The following is an 11,013-nucleotide window of genomic DNA, read 5'->3' as shown; positions in this document are numbered from 1 at the left end:
CTAGACCATTAACTTCTGTTTCTAGGTGCTCCTGTACACCCATTATCCTTAGATTAGGCCTTCTGATGGTGTCTTCCAGGTGTTGGATAGTTCTATCATATTTCTTGGACTTATCTTGGATGGTTGTATGTTCTTTCTCTGTAATATCTAGGCTGTCTTCAATCCCTGAGAATCGATCTTCTGCATGGTCTAACCTGCTGTCAAGACTCTCTACTTTGTTTTTTATCTCTTTTCCTTCTAATTGGTCAGCTTTGATGGCTTCAAGTTCTTTGTTGAAGCTCTGTTTTAGGTCTTGTATGAATTTCTTTACTTCCTTAATTTGGTGTTCAGTGTTTGTTCTCAAATCACTTAATTGATTGGTTATGGTTTCTTTGGACTCCCATTCCTTCTGTTGGGTTCCATTCAGCATTCCCTTTGTGGTCTCCCTGACTTCCTTCAGGTCTTTTTTAATGGATTCCATGAATGCCTTTAGTGATCTTTGTGTGTTCTCTACCTGGTCTTTCAATTGCTGTATTACTCTTTGATTAGCTTCCTCCCGTTTGTGGGATTTCTGCAGCTCTCTTTCCTCCCGTTCGTGGGATTCCTGCACTTCTCTTTGAGTGTTCTCAGCCTGCTCAAGCCATTCCTCCCTTTCTCTTTGAGTATTTTCAAGTTGTTCATGCAAATCCTGAATCAGTTTTTGAGTAGCTTCCTCACGTTTATGATATTTCTGTATAGACTTTTGGGGTGCTTCCTCTCTCTCCCTATCACGCTCATACAGAGTCCTTTGTAAGTTGTCAAACTTCTCATTTATCATGTTTGCCAGCAGTGTTTGTAGAGCTATTTGGGAACTCTCCTCTGGATTATTCATTATCTGTTCTGACCCCTGATTATCAAGATTGGGAATTGAGATACCCGGATTTGCCATTTTTCTAGTGTTTTTCTGGCTTACTCTGCCCATTTGAGATGAAGATAGCACCAGTTTTGTGCTAGAACACTATCTTAAGGAAGTTCTTTATTTTTTTACCTTGCTGTACTTTATTTCCCTGTATTACTTCACAAATTAACAAAATCAGCTAAGGACCTATTTACATAAAATTCATCATGTTTCTCTAAAATCTACTCTCTTTTTGGAAGCCTGCTTTTAGTTGACCCAAAAGTATATTATTCAGGAGGTCAATTCATCTCTCACAACTCTGTAGTATTAGATTATCATTTAGGATCCTCCTAGCAATATGATTTTGTGTAATCCTGCATCAAGCAGCATATTTCTTTCTCCAGAAGGGAAGCCTCTGTCAAACAATTAATAATAGGTTTTTCTCCTCCTGGCCAGCATCTGTAGTTATATTATCTTCATCTATTTCATGATCTGTTTGTGTATGCTAAGGACTGCTGTTAAAATAAAAAGGCCCTTCTCAGCATTTAGCATTTGTGTACCATTCATAGATATGAAGGTGTTTAAATATTACTAAAATTGCTTTGGAATAAATAATGTTCACCTTGACTATCTTGAGAAAGAAGAATTGGTTTCTCAGAATTTTAGATAAGAACTTGAGTGAAAGAAACAAAAGGAAAAGTGAGGAAAAACTCAACACATACATTCAAATTAAACAAAACAACCCAAGAAAACACAAATTAATTCAGTACTCAAGAACCTGCAGGAAATGCAATGATTAAAAAAAAAAAGCTATGACAAGCTTATGAAAATCCTGAGTACATGGGAGTGTGAACTGTTGTGAGGATAGTGGTTAAAGCCCAGACTGGACAGAAATATCTGTACACAATGCCATTCACCTGTTATTATAAATTTCAGGAAGAATAACATAAAGTGGGCTGAGCCCAAGATCATACACAAGTAGGAAGCCAAATTCTATATGAAAAATAATCAGGATAATTTAGGGCTGAGGACATGACAAAGTGGTAAGAAGACCATTTAGGGGCACAAGACACTCAATTCAAAATCTATTATGGGTATTAAAAAGTTATGATTTTAAATAAATTGTAACATTTTAATATGTGAGTGGAGAAAAGTCCATGAGACAGATAGAATGAACCCACGTTGCAATGCTTTCTACTTAAGTGATAATGTTTTGTGGTACTTCAGACAAAACAAAGTTACACTGCAAATGAACATGGATGTTCAGTTGGGTAATGGAAATACTCTACTTAACAGGTGTAAATTAAATAGATTTTTTGGGGGGTAGATTTTATTTCTTGAACTAAGAAACTGGATGATGTCCCTGAACTTTTTCTCTCAAGGCTACCACTCTACTACTTTGAGCCACAGTTCCAATTCTGATTTTCGGTTGGTTGTTTGGACATAAGAGACTCACGGACTTTCCTGCCCAGGATGGCTTTAAACCATGGTCGTCAGATCTCAGCCTCCAGAATCCAGGCATGAGCCGTCGATGTTTTTAATAACTTAGTAAATTGTACCATTACAGCAGTTATAAATGATCATTATAACCTGTGTAATATATGTGTGTACGTATATATCAATGCATACATGTAGAAATATTTTATCACATTTTTGTATCTACAGAAATTTATGAAATCATCCTTCATTATAAAACAAAAAGGAAAAAAAGTTAATAAGGATCAAAACAAAGGGAATTGTCACACGTTTCTTGTTGTTGAATGGAATGTGAATTGTGAGAATCAGTTTAGGAAAACCACCTCTACATTAACAAAATAGATAATAGCTATTAATTCCAATCCATTTATTTTCACATATTGTGCATCCTCACACATTAGTGTCAAAATCAAAGCACACATTTTTGCCTTTGTATTTAAATCACCTGTTATAATTTAGGTGATAGATGAAGTAATCAAATAAAGATTAAAATAATAGTATGTGAGGCTATGAGTTAGAGCTGAAAAAGATTTCAATATGATGATAACTTAAATTGCATATTTCTTACTTTTACTCTCTTGTCACGTCCCGCATTCTCACATTAGGATTGCATAGAAGGTTCTCACTAAATTATATGTACAATTATGAAAAAATATATTGAAAGAATATGGGCACAGTGTGTTTTAGCTTATTGAGACCTGTAAGGAGTAGTGTGTTTTTGAGGACTTGAAAAACGTTGTGATGGAGATGAAGGAAGGCATGTGCTTATTCTGGAAAACTGTCTAGAGGATTGCTCCCCAGAAAGATAGTGATGAATTCTTCCAAAAGGTTACAGTGAAATCACTTTCAGAAGCATGTTCACTGCTACACTATTCACCATAGCCAAGTTATAGACACAGCCCAGATGCCCTTTAGTGGAGGGATGCTTGGAGAAAGTATGGTACATATACATAACTGGATTGTACCCATCCATTATGAAGACTGTTAAATTATTTGCAAATAAATGGATATATCTAAAAATATGTTAAGTAAACTAAGTCAGAGCCAGACACACAAGGGAGCCATGTTCTGTCTCATATTTGGAAGCTAGAACTTTATACAAGTTTACACAACAATATTAACCAAAGCATGCTATTTGCAGAGGGGTATTTAAAAGGTGTAATTTCTTATAAAATTGAACTTTTAATCCCACAAAATCAATACTAGGAAACTATCACTTGGAAGATGTGAGGGGAAGTCAAAAGGAAGGAATAAAGAGTGTGATGGAGGAGAGAATGAAGGCATACTATTTAATGCCGATAGAATGAAACTAGAAAAACATTAAAGTGGGGGTGAAATTTGGAAGGGTGAGGGGAAGTTATATAAAGATCCATTGTACTTAAAACTGATTTGTTGAATGAAAATTCCCTTGTACAACTGTTTAAGATAATAAAAAATAAAATTAAAAACAATGGAGACATCTGTTCTTAAATTGTGTTCTCTTAAACCTTGACTCAATATAATAGTTTCCTCCTCAGAAATTTTCTTTGCAGTTATTTTCCTCATAGTGACAGAAAAGTGACCAATACAACGATTATCAATACATCACATTGCACATCTCAGTAAAATATTAGAATTCATTACATGATAAAATAACAGGTAGAATGTGCCAAAAGCTAATTGATTTTTTTCCAAGTACTTAACCTATGATATCTAATTTAATCCTCACAATAATTCCATAAAGTGTAACTATTTCCATTTTGAACTCTCAGATAATGATATTGAAGTCTTTAGAGTTGGAATTACTAGTACAACATTGCACACATGGTAAGTGTTAGCCTAAGGTCCATCTCCCACTGTATCAAATAACTTCATTCTATTTTATGACTAAAATACCAGCACTTAGTCTACTAATTCTAGGAAAATTACCCAGAATTATTGTGTAGACTCTAATAATATTTCACTTTGTTAGAAAATAGGTAACTGTAATATGAAAACTCCACGGTCATAATCAATTTACACCTCCCTTGTGAAAGGAACTGCTAAACTATAACGTTCTTGATTTCTAGCTCAAAATATTAAAAATCGTATTTTACCCATGACTCAACACTGCACTGCCTGGGGACGCCATCTCTGGTTAACTCAGTCTTACTGAAAGAATGACCTGCCCAATTCCTGCTGGAAACAGACTGCAGGGCTTATGGACCAATCATTTCCACATTGTAGCTCACCTAAGTTGATTACCATTAGACGTATTTTGATTGCGTTTGATACCCAACATTTTGAGAGAAATTTACAACTTTAAAATGCTATTAAAGGAAGACTGATACAAAAATCACATTTGAACCCAGATAAATATTTTATCTTTCATGTACGCAAAAAATGCAGTCTGACCTATCATTAATGTTAGAAACGAAAGGTTAAAAATTATAGACACCAAGACCTAAGCAAGAATTAAAGACTCTCCAACTTGTGAATACAATTGGTTTAAAAAGATATCAGGAAAATTTTTGCCTGTGCCATGGAAACCTAGGGTTTCTCCTATTCCATCCAGTAATGTTTTCAGACTGTCTGCTTTGAATCCGAGGTCTTTGATCCATTAGGAGTTGATTCTGGTTCAGGGTGATACAAAAGGTTCTAGCGTTATTTTTCTACAGTAGTTAACCAATTTTGCCAGCACCATTTACTGAAGAGGCTGACTTTCTTCCATTCTTTTTTTTTTTTTTTAGCTCCCTTATCGAAGATTACATGGTTATAAGTCTTTAAGTTCATTTCTGGGTTTTCCATTTTATTCCCTTGGTCCTGAGGTCTGTTCTTGTGCGGTACCAAGATATTTTGATTACTATGGCTTTGTAGTAGAGTTTGAAATTTGGTATTGATATTCCTCCAGCATTTTCTTTCTGTTAAGTATTGTTTTTGTTATTCGGGGTTTTTATTGTTCATATAAATTTTGGGATTGCCTTTTCCATTTCCTTGAAGAATGAGGTTGGAATATTGATAGGTATTGCATTGAATTTGTAGATAGCCTTGGGAAGTATTTCCACTTTCACAATGTTGATCTTTCCAATCCAGGAGCATGGGATTTTTGGCCATTTTTAAAGTTCTGTGTTGATTTCCTTTTTCAGGTTTTTAAAGTTTTCATCTTAGAGGTCTTTCACTTCTTCGGTTAAGTTAATTCCTCGGTATTTTATTTTTGGTGGGGCTATACAAATGGAGTTGCTTTCTTAATTTCAGCTACACTTTTCTTATTATTGGCATATATAAAAGCCATTGATTTTTGAGTGTTTATTTTATACCCTGCTACTTTGCCAAAGTTTTGAATCACTTTCAGTAATTTGGGAGTGAAGTCTGTGGGATTCTTTAAATACAAGATCATGTCATCTGCAAAGAGGAAAAGTTTTACTTCTTCTTTCCCTATTTGCATCCCCTTTATGTTTCCCTCTTGTCTTATTGCTGTAGCTAGGCATTCTAATACTAGATTGAAGAGAAGTGGAGAGAGTGGACATCCTTGTATCATTCCTGAGTTTAGAGGAAATGGCTTTAGTTTTTCAGCATTGAGTACAAGGCTGGCTGTAGGTTTGTCATATAAAGCCTTTAGTGTATTGAGGAATGTTCCATGGATTCCTAATTTTTTCAGAACCTTCCTCATAATGGGGTGTTGGATCTTGTCAAATGCTTTTTCTGAATCTATTGAGATAACCATGTGATTCTTATCCTTGCTCTTGTTGATGTGATGAATTATATTGTTTTTCGTATATTGAACCAGCTTTGCAACCCTGAAATGAATCTTGTTTGATAGTGGGGTATGATTTTATTAGATGAATTATTGTGGTTGATTGGCCAAATTTTGTTGAGAAGTTTTGCATCAATGTTCATCAATGATATGGGTCTATAATTATCTTTCTTTGATGATTCCCTGCATGGTTTGGGGATGAGGGTAATTAAGGCTTCATAGAATTAATTCGGTAGTGAACTTTCTCTTTCAATTTAATTGAAGTGTTGAAGGAGTATTGGTGTGAGATCTGCTATGAAGGCCTTGTATAATTCTGCTATAAAACATCTGGTCCTGGGCTTTTCTGTGATGGGAGGTCTCTTATTGCTGTTTCTATTTCAATGCTGGATATGGGCCTGTTAAGATGGTTTAACTCATCTTGGTTTAGTTTCAGCATGTCGATATTTGCTAGGAAAAGGTGAAGTCTGCCAAGTTCTCAAACTTATTAGCATAAAGTTTTGAGAAGTATTCCCCTATAATGTTATGAATCTTCATTGTTTCTCCGGTGTTTCCATTCTCATCTCTAAGTTTATTTATTTGGTATGTTCTCTTTATTTCTAATAAGATTAGCTAAAGGTGTGTCTATTTTGTAAATTTTTTCAAAGAACTATCTCTTTGTATTGTTGATTCTTTCTATGGATTTTTTGGATTCTAATTCATTTAATTTTGATTTAATTTTAAGTATTTCTTTCCGTCTACTAGATTGAGGTTTATCTTGCTGCTCTTTTTCAAGGAGGCTTAGCTGTCTCATTAAATTGTTGGTTTCAGATCTCTCCAATTTATTGATGTAGAAACTCAGACCTATAAACTTGCCTCTGAGTACTGCCTTTGCTTTATCCCAGAGGAGCTGGCAGTTTGTGTGCTCCTTTTCGATGAATGTCATGAACACTTGAATTTCGTTTCTAATCGCTTCCATGACCCACTGGTGGTTCAACAGTGTTTTTCAGCCTCCATGTGTTACAGGACTTTCTTTGGTGGCTTTTGGTGTTGAGTTCTAATTTGATTCCCTTTTGGTGTGAGAGAATGCAAGGTATTACTTCAATGTTTCTAAATTTGGACAAGTATGCTTCGTGAGGTAAAATGTGGTCTATTTTGGAAAATGTTCCATTGGCTGCTGAGAAGAACGTGTATTCTGATATTGCTGGGTGAAATACTCAGTAGATGTCTGTTAAATCTAGTTGATCTATGCAGTTGTGTAGGTCTGCGGTTTCTCTGTTGAGTTTTTGCCAAGTTGATCGATCCAGTGGGGATAGTGGTGTGTTAAAGTCCCAAAACAATTAATGTCTTTGGATCTATATGAGATTTGAGGGAAAGTAGTGTTTCTTGGATATATTTGGCTGCTCCGTTGCTTGGCGAATACAGATTTAGAATTGTAATTTCCTCCATAAGGAGAGTTCCCTTAATTTGTATGTAGTGAACTTTTTATCTCTTCTAAGTAATTTTAATATGAAGCCTATTTTATCTGCTATTAGGATAGTAATTCCTGCCTGTTTATGGGGGCTATTTGCTTGGTAGATTTTGTTCCAGTCTTTCACATTCAAAATGTGTTTGTTTTTATTAGCAATGTGTGACTCCTGAAGGCAGCAGATAGAAGGATCTTGCTTTTTAACCCAATTAGACAGTTTATGTCGCTTAATTAGAGAGTTAATCCCGTTAATATTGAGATAGGACTCTGAGCTATTTGGGAGTTCCTGCCTTTGATAAAATGACAGGTGGATAACACCTTCTTGTGTGCAGAGACAACTGGGTTCTTCCTATGGTTCTTGGATTCTCAATTTTGGTGTGCTTTCTTAGCCTTTATTGTGGTCTTGTTGGTTTTCTGTCCCAGAATTTGTTACTTTTTTGTTTTATTTTTCTCAAGGCTAGCATTTTACTGCTTTCCCACAGCTCCATTTCTAGCTTTTGCTGGTTACTTTCAAATCAGAATCTAATGGCCTTTTTTTCCCTTGCTTTTTCTGGTTTCAAACCACAATCCTCAGATTTCATCTTTCTTATTAGCTAGGATTAAAAACAAAAGCCACCAGTGTGGCTTCTTTTTCCTCTATAGTTATTAATGCACATACTTAGATAGTAATTTAAAACTGAGTGTATAGAAACAAGATGTATAGTGATGATATTGTCCTGTCAGAAATTCATGGTAGTAAATTTCTTCTTAAGGCCATAAACAAAAAAATACCATGATATAATATGAGAGGACTCACTATTGAACATATGAGGTATAAGAGCTTTCTAATAGGTCCATTATTTATTGTTGCCCAATATTAGGAAAAAGTATAATGCAGTAATAAAATAGAAGTCCTTTGTATGACTACTTAAATTTCTTGTTTTTGTAAAGACACACATTTTCATCTAAAATAAGTAGGCCTGTCTATTGTCTTCATGTGATTTTGATGATTGAAGGTGCTTAATGAGAAGTCAAAATGTATTAGTAGTTCTTTGCTATCAATTAAATCTCACTTTTTCTTCCTGTAGAATATAATGATTAAAGCAATAATTCAGAATCAGCAAGCAATAGTTCAGAATCACGCTTCCAGTGCAAGTGGATCACCAGTAAGTAATCCTCAATACCATTTTCCACAAAGTTTTGTTACAGATACAATCGGCCTTCCTTCTCTAGCTGCTTTTCTAGAATAGACACATTCGTTCATTGTACAGGAAAAGTGTGATTTAACTGAATTGTCAGATCTGTTACTAGAATTGTCAAGGATTTATATTCTTGTCTGTAATTTAGTCAAAGCTATGTATCTTTGGGTAGGCTACTAAAATGTATTTACTAATTTCAAGTAAATACATAAATTCTATTTCCATCTCTTTTTTAAAAATAAAATTGTTTCCTCTATAAATTGATCAGAGGCATGGATGGAATTTGTGGCTAGCTAGGTCATTGTACATCTTTCTCTTCCTCTCTCTTTTTCATGGTTCTCATAGATAATATGATTGCTCCATAATTATCTTAATTTATTTTGCTTTTATATTTTTGCTTGCATCATTTCACTTTCTGCTCTGCCATTATCCCAATCATTTTCATACAAAGCATTATTTCCTATTTTCTCATTCCTAGAATAAGCTGCACATGAAGACACCACTGGTCATCATTTTCAGCCTATAACTTTGAATATAGAGGAAAATCTTTCTCTTTTCTCTATCAATTCCCTATTCACCAGTGAGAATAATTTAGAATAGAAAACATGGAAAAAGAGAAAACAAATCATGGTGAAAAAACAGAAGCAGAAAATTCATTGGATTTTTCTGACCAGTTCAACCAATGTGAATTATTGGGGAAATACATAGGTACCTCATTCCCAGTGGTACTCAAAGTCACTGGTTAGGCAATTCGGATGAAGACAAGGAACAAGATGAAAAAGTGAGGAATGGTATCATTTGCAAGAAAAAAGATGGAGAAGGATCCAAGCAAATTTCTTCTTTGGGCTGCCGAAAATACTCAGCTTACTACAGTGTAGACACTACTTTCCAAAAAGGCCACTCATGTGAATATTAGGAATGAGGATGAGTATACCCCACTTCATTGGCAAGCCTACAATGGACACTTAGACATTATCCATGAGTTGGTGGCTCAAGGCAGATATTCATGAAATAATTGCCGATGGCCGGACACCCCTGCACAGTGCTTATACATGGAATAATACCAGAATCGCTTCTTTTTCACTTCATCATGATGCAGATATCAATGTCCAAACTAAATGCCTCTTGACCCCCTTGCATCTTGCTGCTGGGAATAGTGGTAGAAAAAATATGCTGGATTGCCTTCTGTTGAACCATTTTATCAAACCAGGTCTGAAGAACAACTTGGAAGAAACTGCATTTGATATTGCAAAAAGCATAATATGTATCACTACATCTTTGAAGTTGTGGAAGGCTGTTCAAATTGTTCTCATATGTTGTAATGGTTCGGTTAAGTTTCTTAAATTTCAAAAATGATGGTCCATCTTTGTGTCCTTCCAAAATATTCTCACAATACAAAGTAACAGCAATATCTTACTGTAAAAATTCATGGATTCTATGGTATTCTTCCAAGTGAATTGCCTGACTTTGATATCAAAATGTATTCAAGACTTGTTTGTATATATCTATAATGATTTCTGCAGAGTTTGTGATTTTTTAAAATCAGAAATAAGTTTAACTTACCTGTTGAAATGAGTAGTAAAGAAACTAAAGATATTTCTGGTACTTGTCTGAAAAAGTTTATTTTAAAATAGTCTGTATTCTGTTTGTATAATGTCCAAAATCTGTTTCATTCTCTCCAAATATAATACTTTGAATTCTACATTGATTTATAATATATAGGTTCATAATAAATGTGTCCTTTCAGATTGCATTCCATATAGAAACAGTTTAAGATTCTGTTTTTCCTAGGTCCTTATAGTATTTTATTTCTTTGGGATAAAATGACAATGTTATCTAATTTTAAATGTTTTGTAAAGGTTATGCTATGTAAAGGCCTTTCTAAGATGAAGAGTTAATACACTGAAGACAAACTTTTAATTCTATGAACTAAATGTATTCTTTCACTTGTATCTTTGTAATCAACTTTTTAATAACTGTTTTTCATTTCTTGAATCCGAAGAATACTTCACAAATTTCCATATCAGCCTTGTGGAAGTGCCATGTAATTCTCTGTATTGTTGCAATTTAGGTAGATGTGCTGCTGAAGCATGTAGTATCTTGTAAATTTAAGTAGTTAATGATGCAATCTTAATATAGGCATATATCTTTCGTTGCCTATTTGTAAAAAGGAAACCTTATTGTTCCTAGCAATGCTATTGATCTTATTTCCCTAAAATTCTGTGTAGAGTGGGGAAAAAATGTATATTGTTTAATCGATTGCTCACATTTCAACCTTTTTTGTCAATGACTATTTTAAGTCTTTTTCATTTTAAACCTGATCATACTTTGAAGCCTTTATAGCTAG

At 34.4% G+C, this 11,013-nt stretch overlaps 1 pseudogene; it reads right to left on the bottom strand.

Annotated features, from left to right (window-relative positions):
• Nucleotides 1-10,658: 10,658 nt before the first annotated feature.
• Nucleotides 10,659-10,758, bottom strand: LOC122119407 (annotated as a pseudogene).
• Nucleotides 10,759-11,013: the final 255 nt, after the last annotated feature.

The sequence above is a fragment of the Dipodomys spectabilis genome, unplaced genomic scaffold, assembly GCF_019054845.1.
Source record: "Dipodomys spectabilis isolate Male_0828 unplaced genomic scaffold, ASM1905484v1 ptg000166l, whole genome shotgun sequence".
Classification (NCBI taxonomy): Eukaryota; Metazoa; Chordata; class Mammalia; order Rodentia; family Heteromyidae; genus Dipodomys; species Dipodomys spectabilis.
Note: the sequence above shows the minus strand (reverse complement) of the source record. Positions and strands in the feature narration are given on the sequence as shown.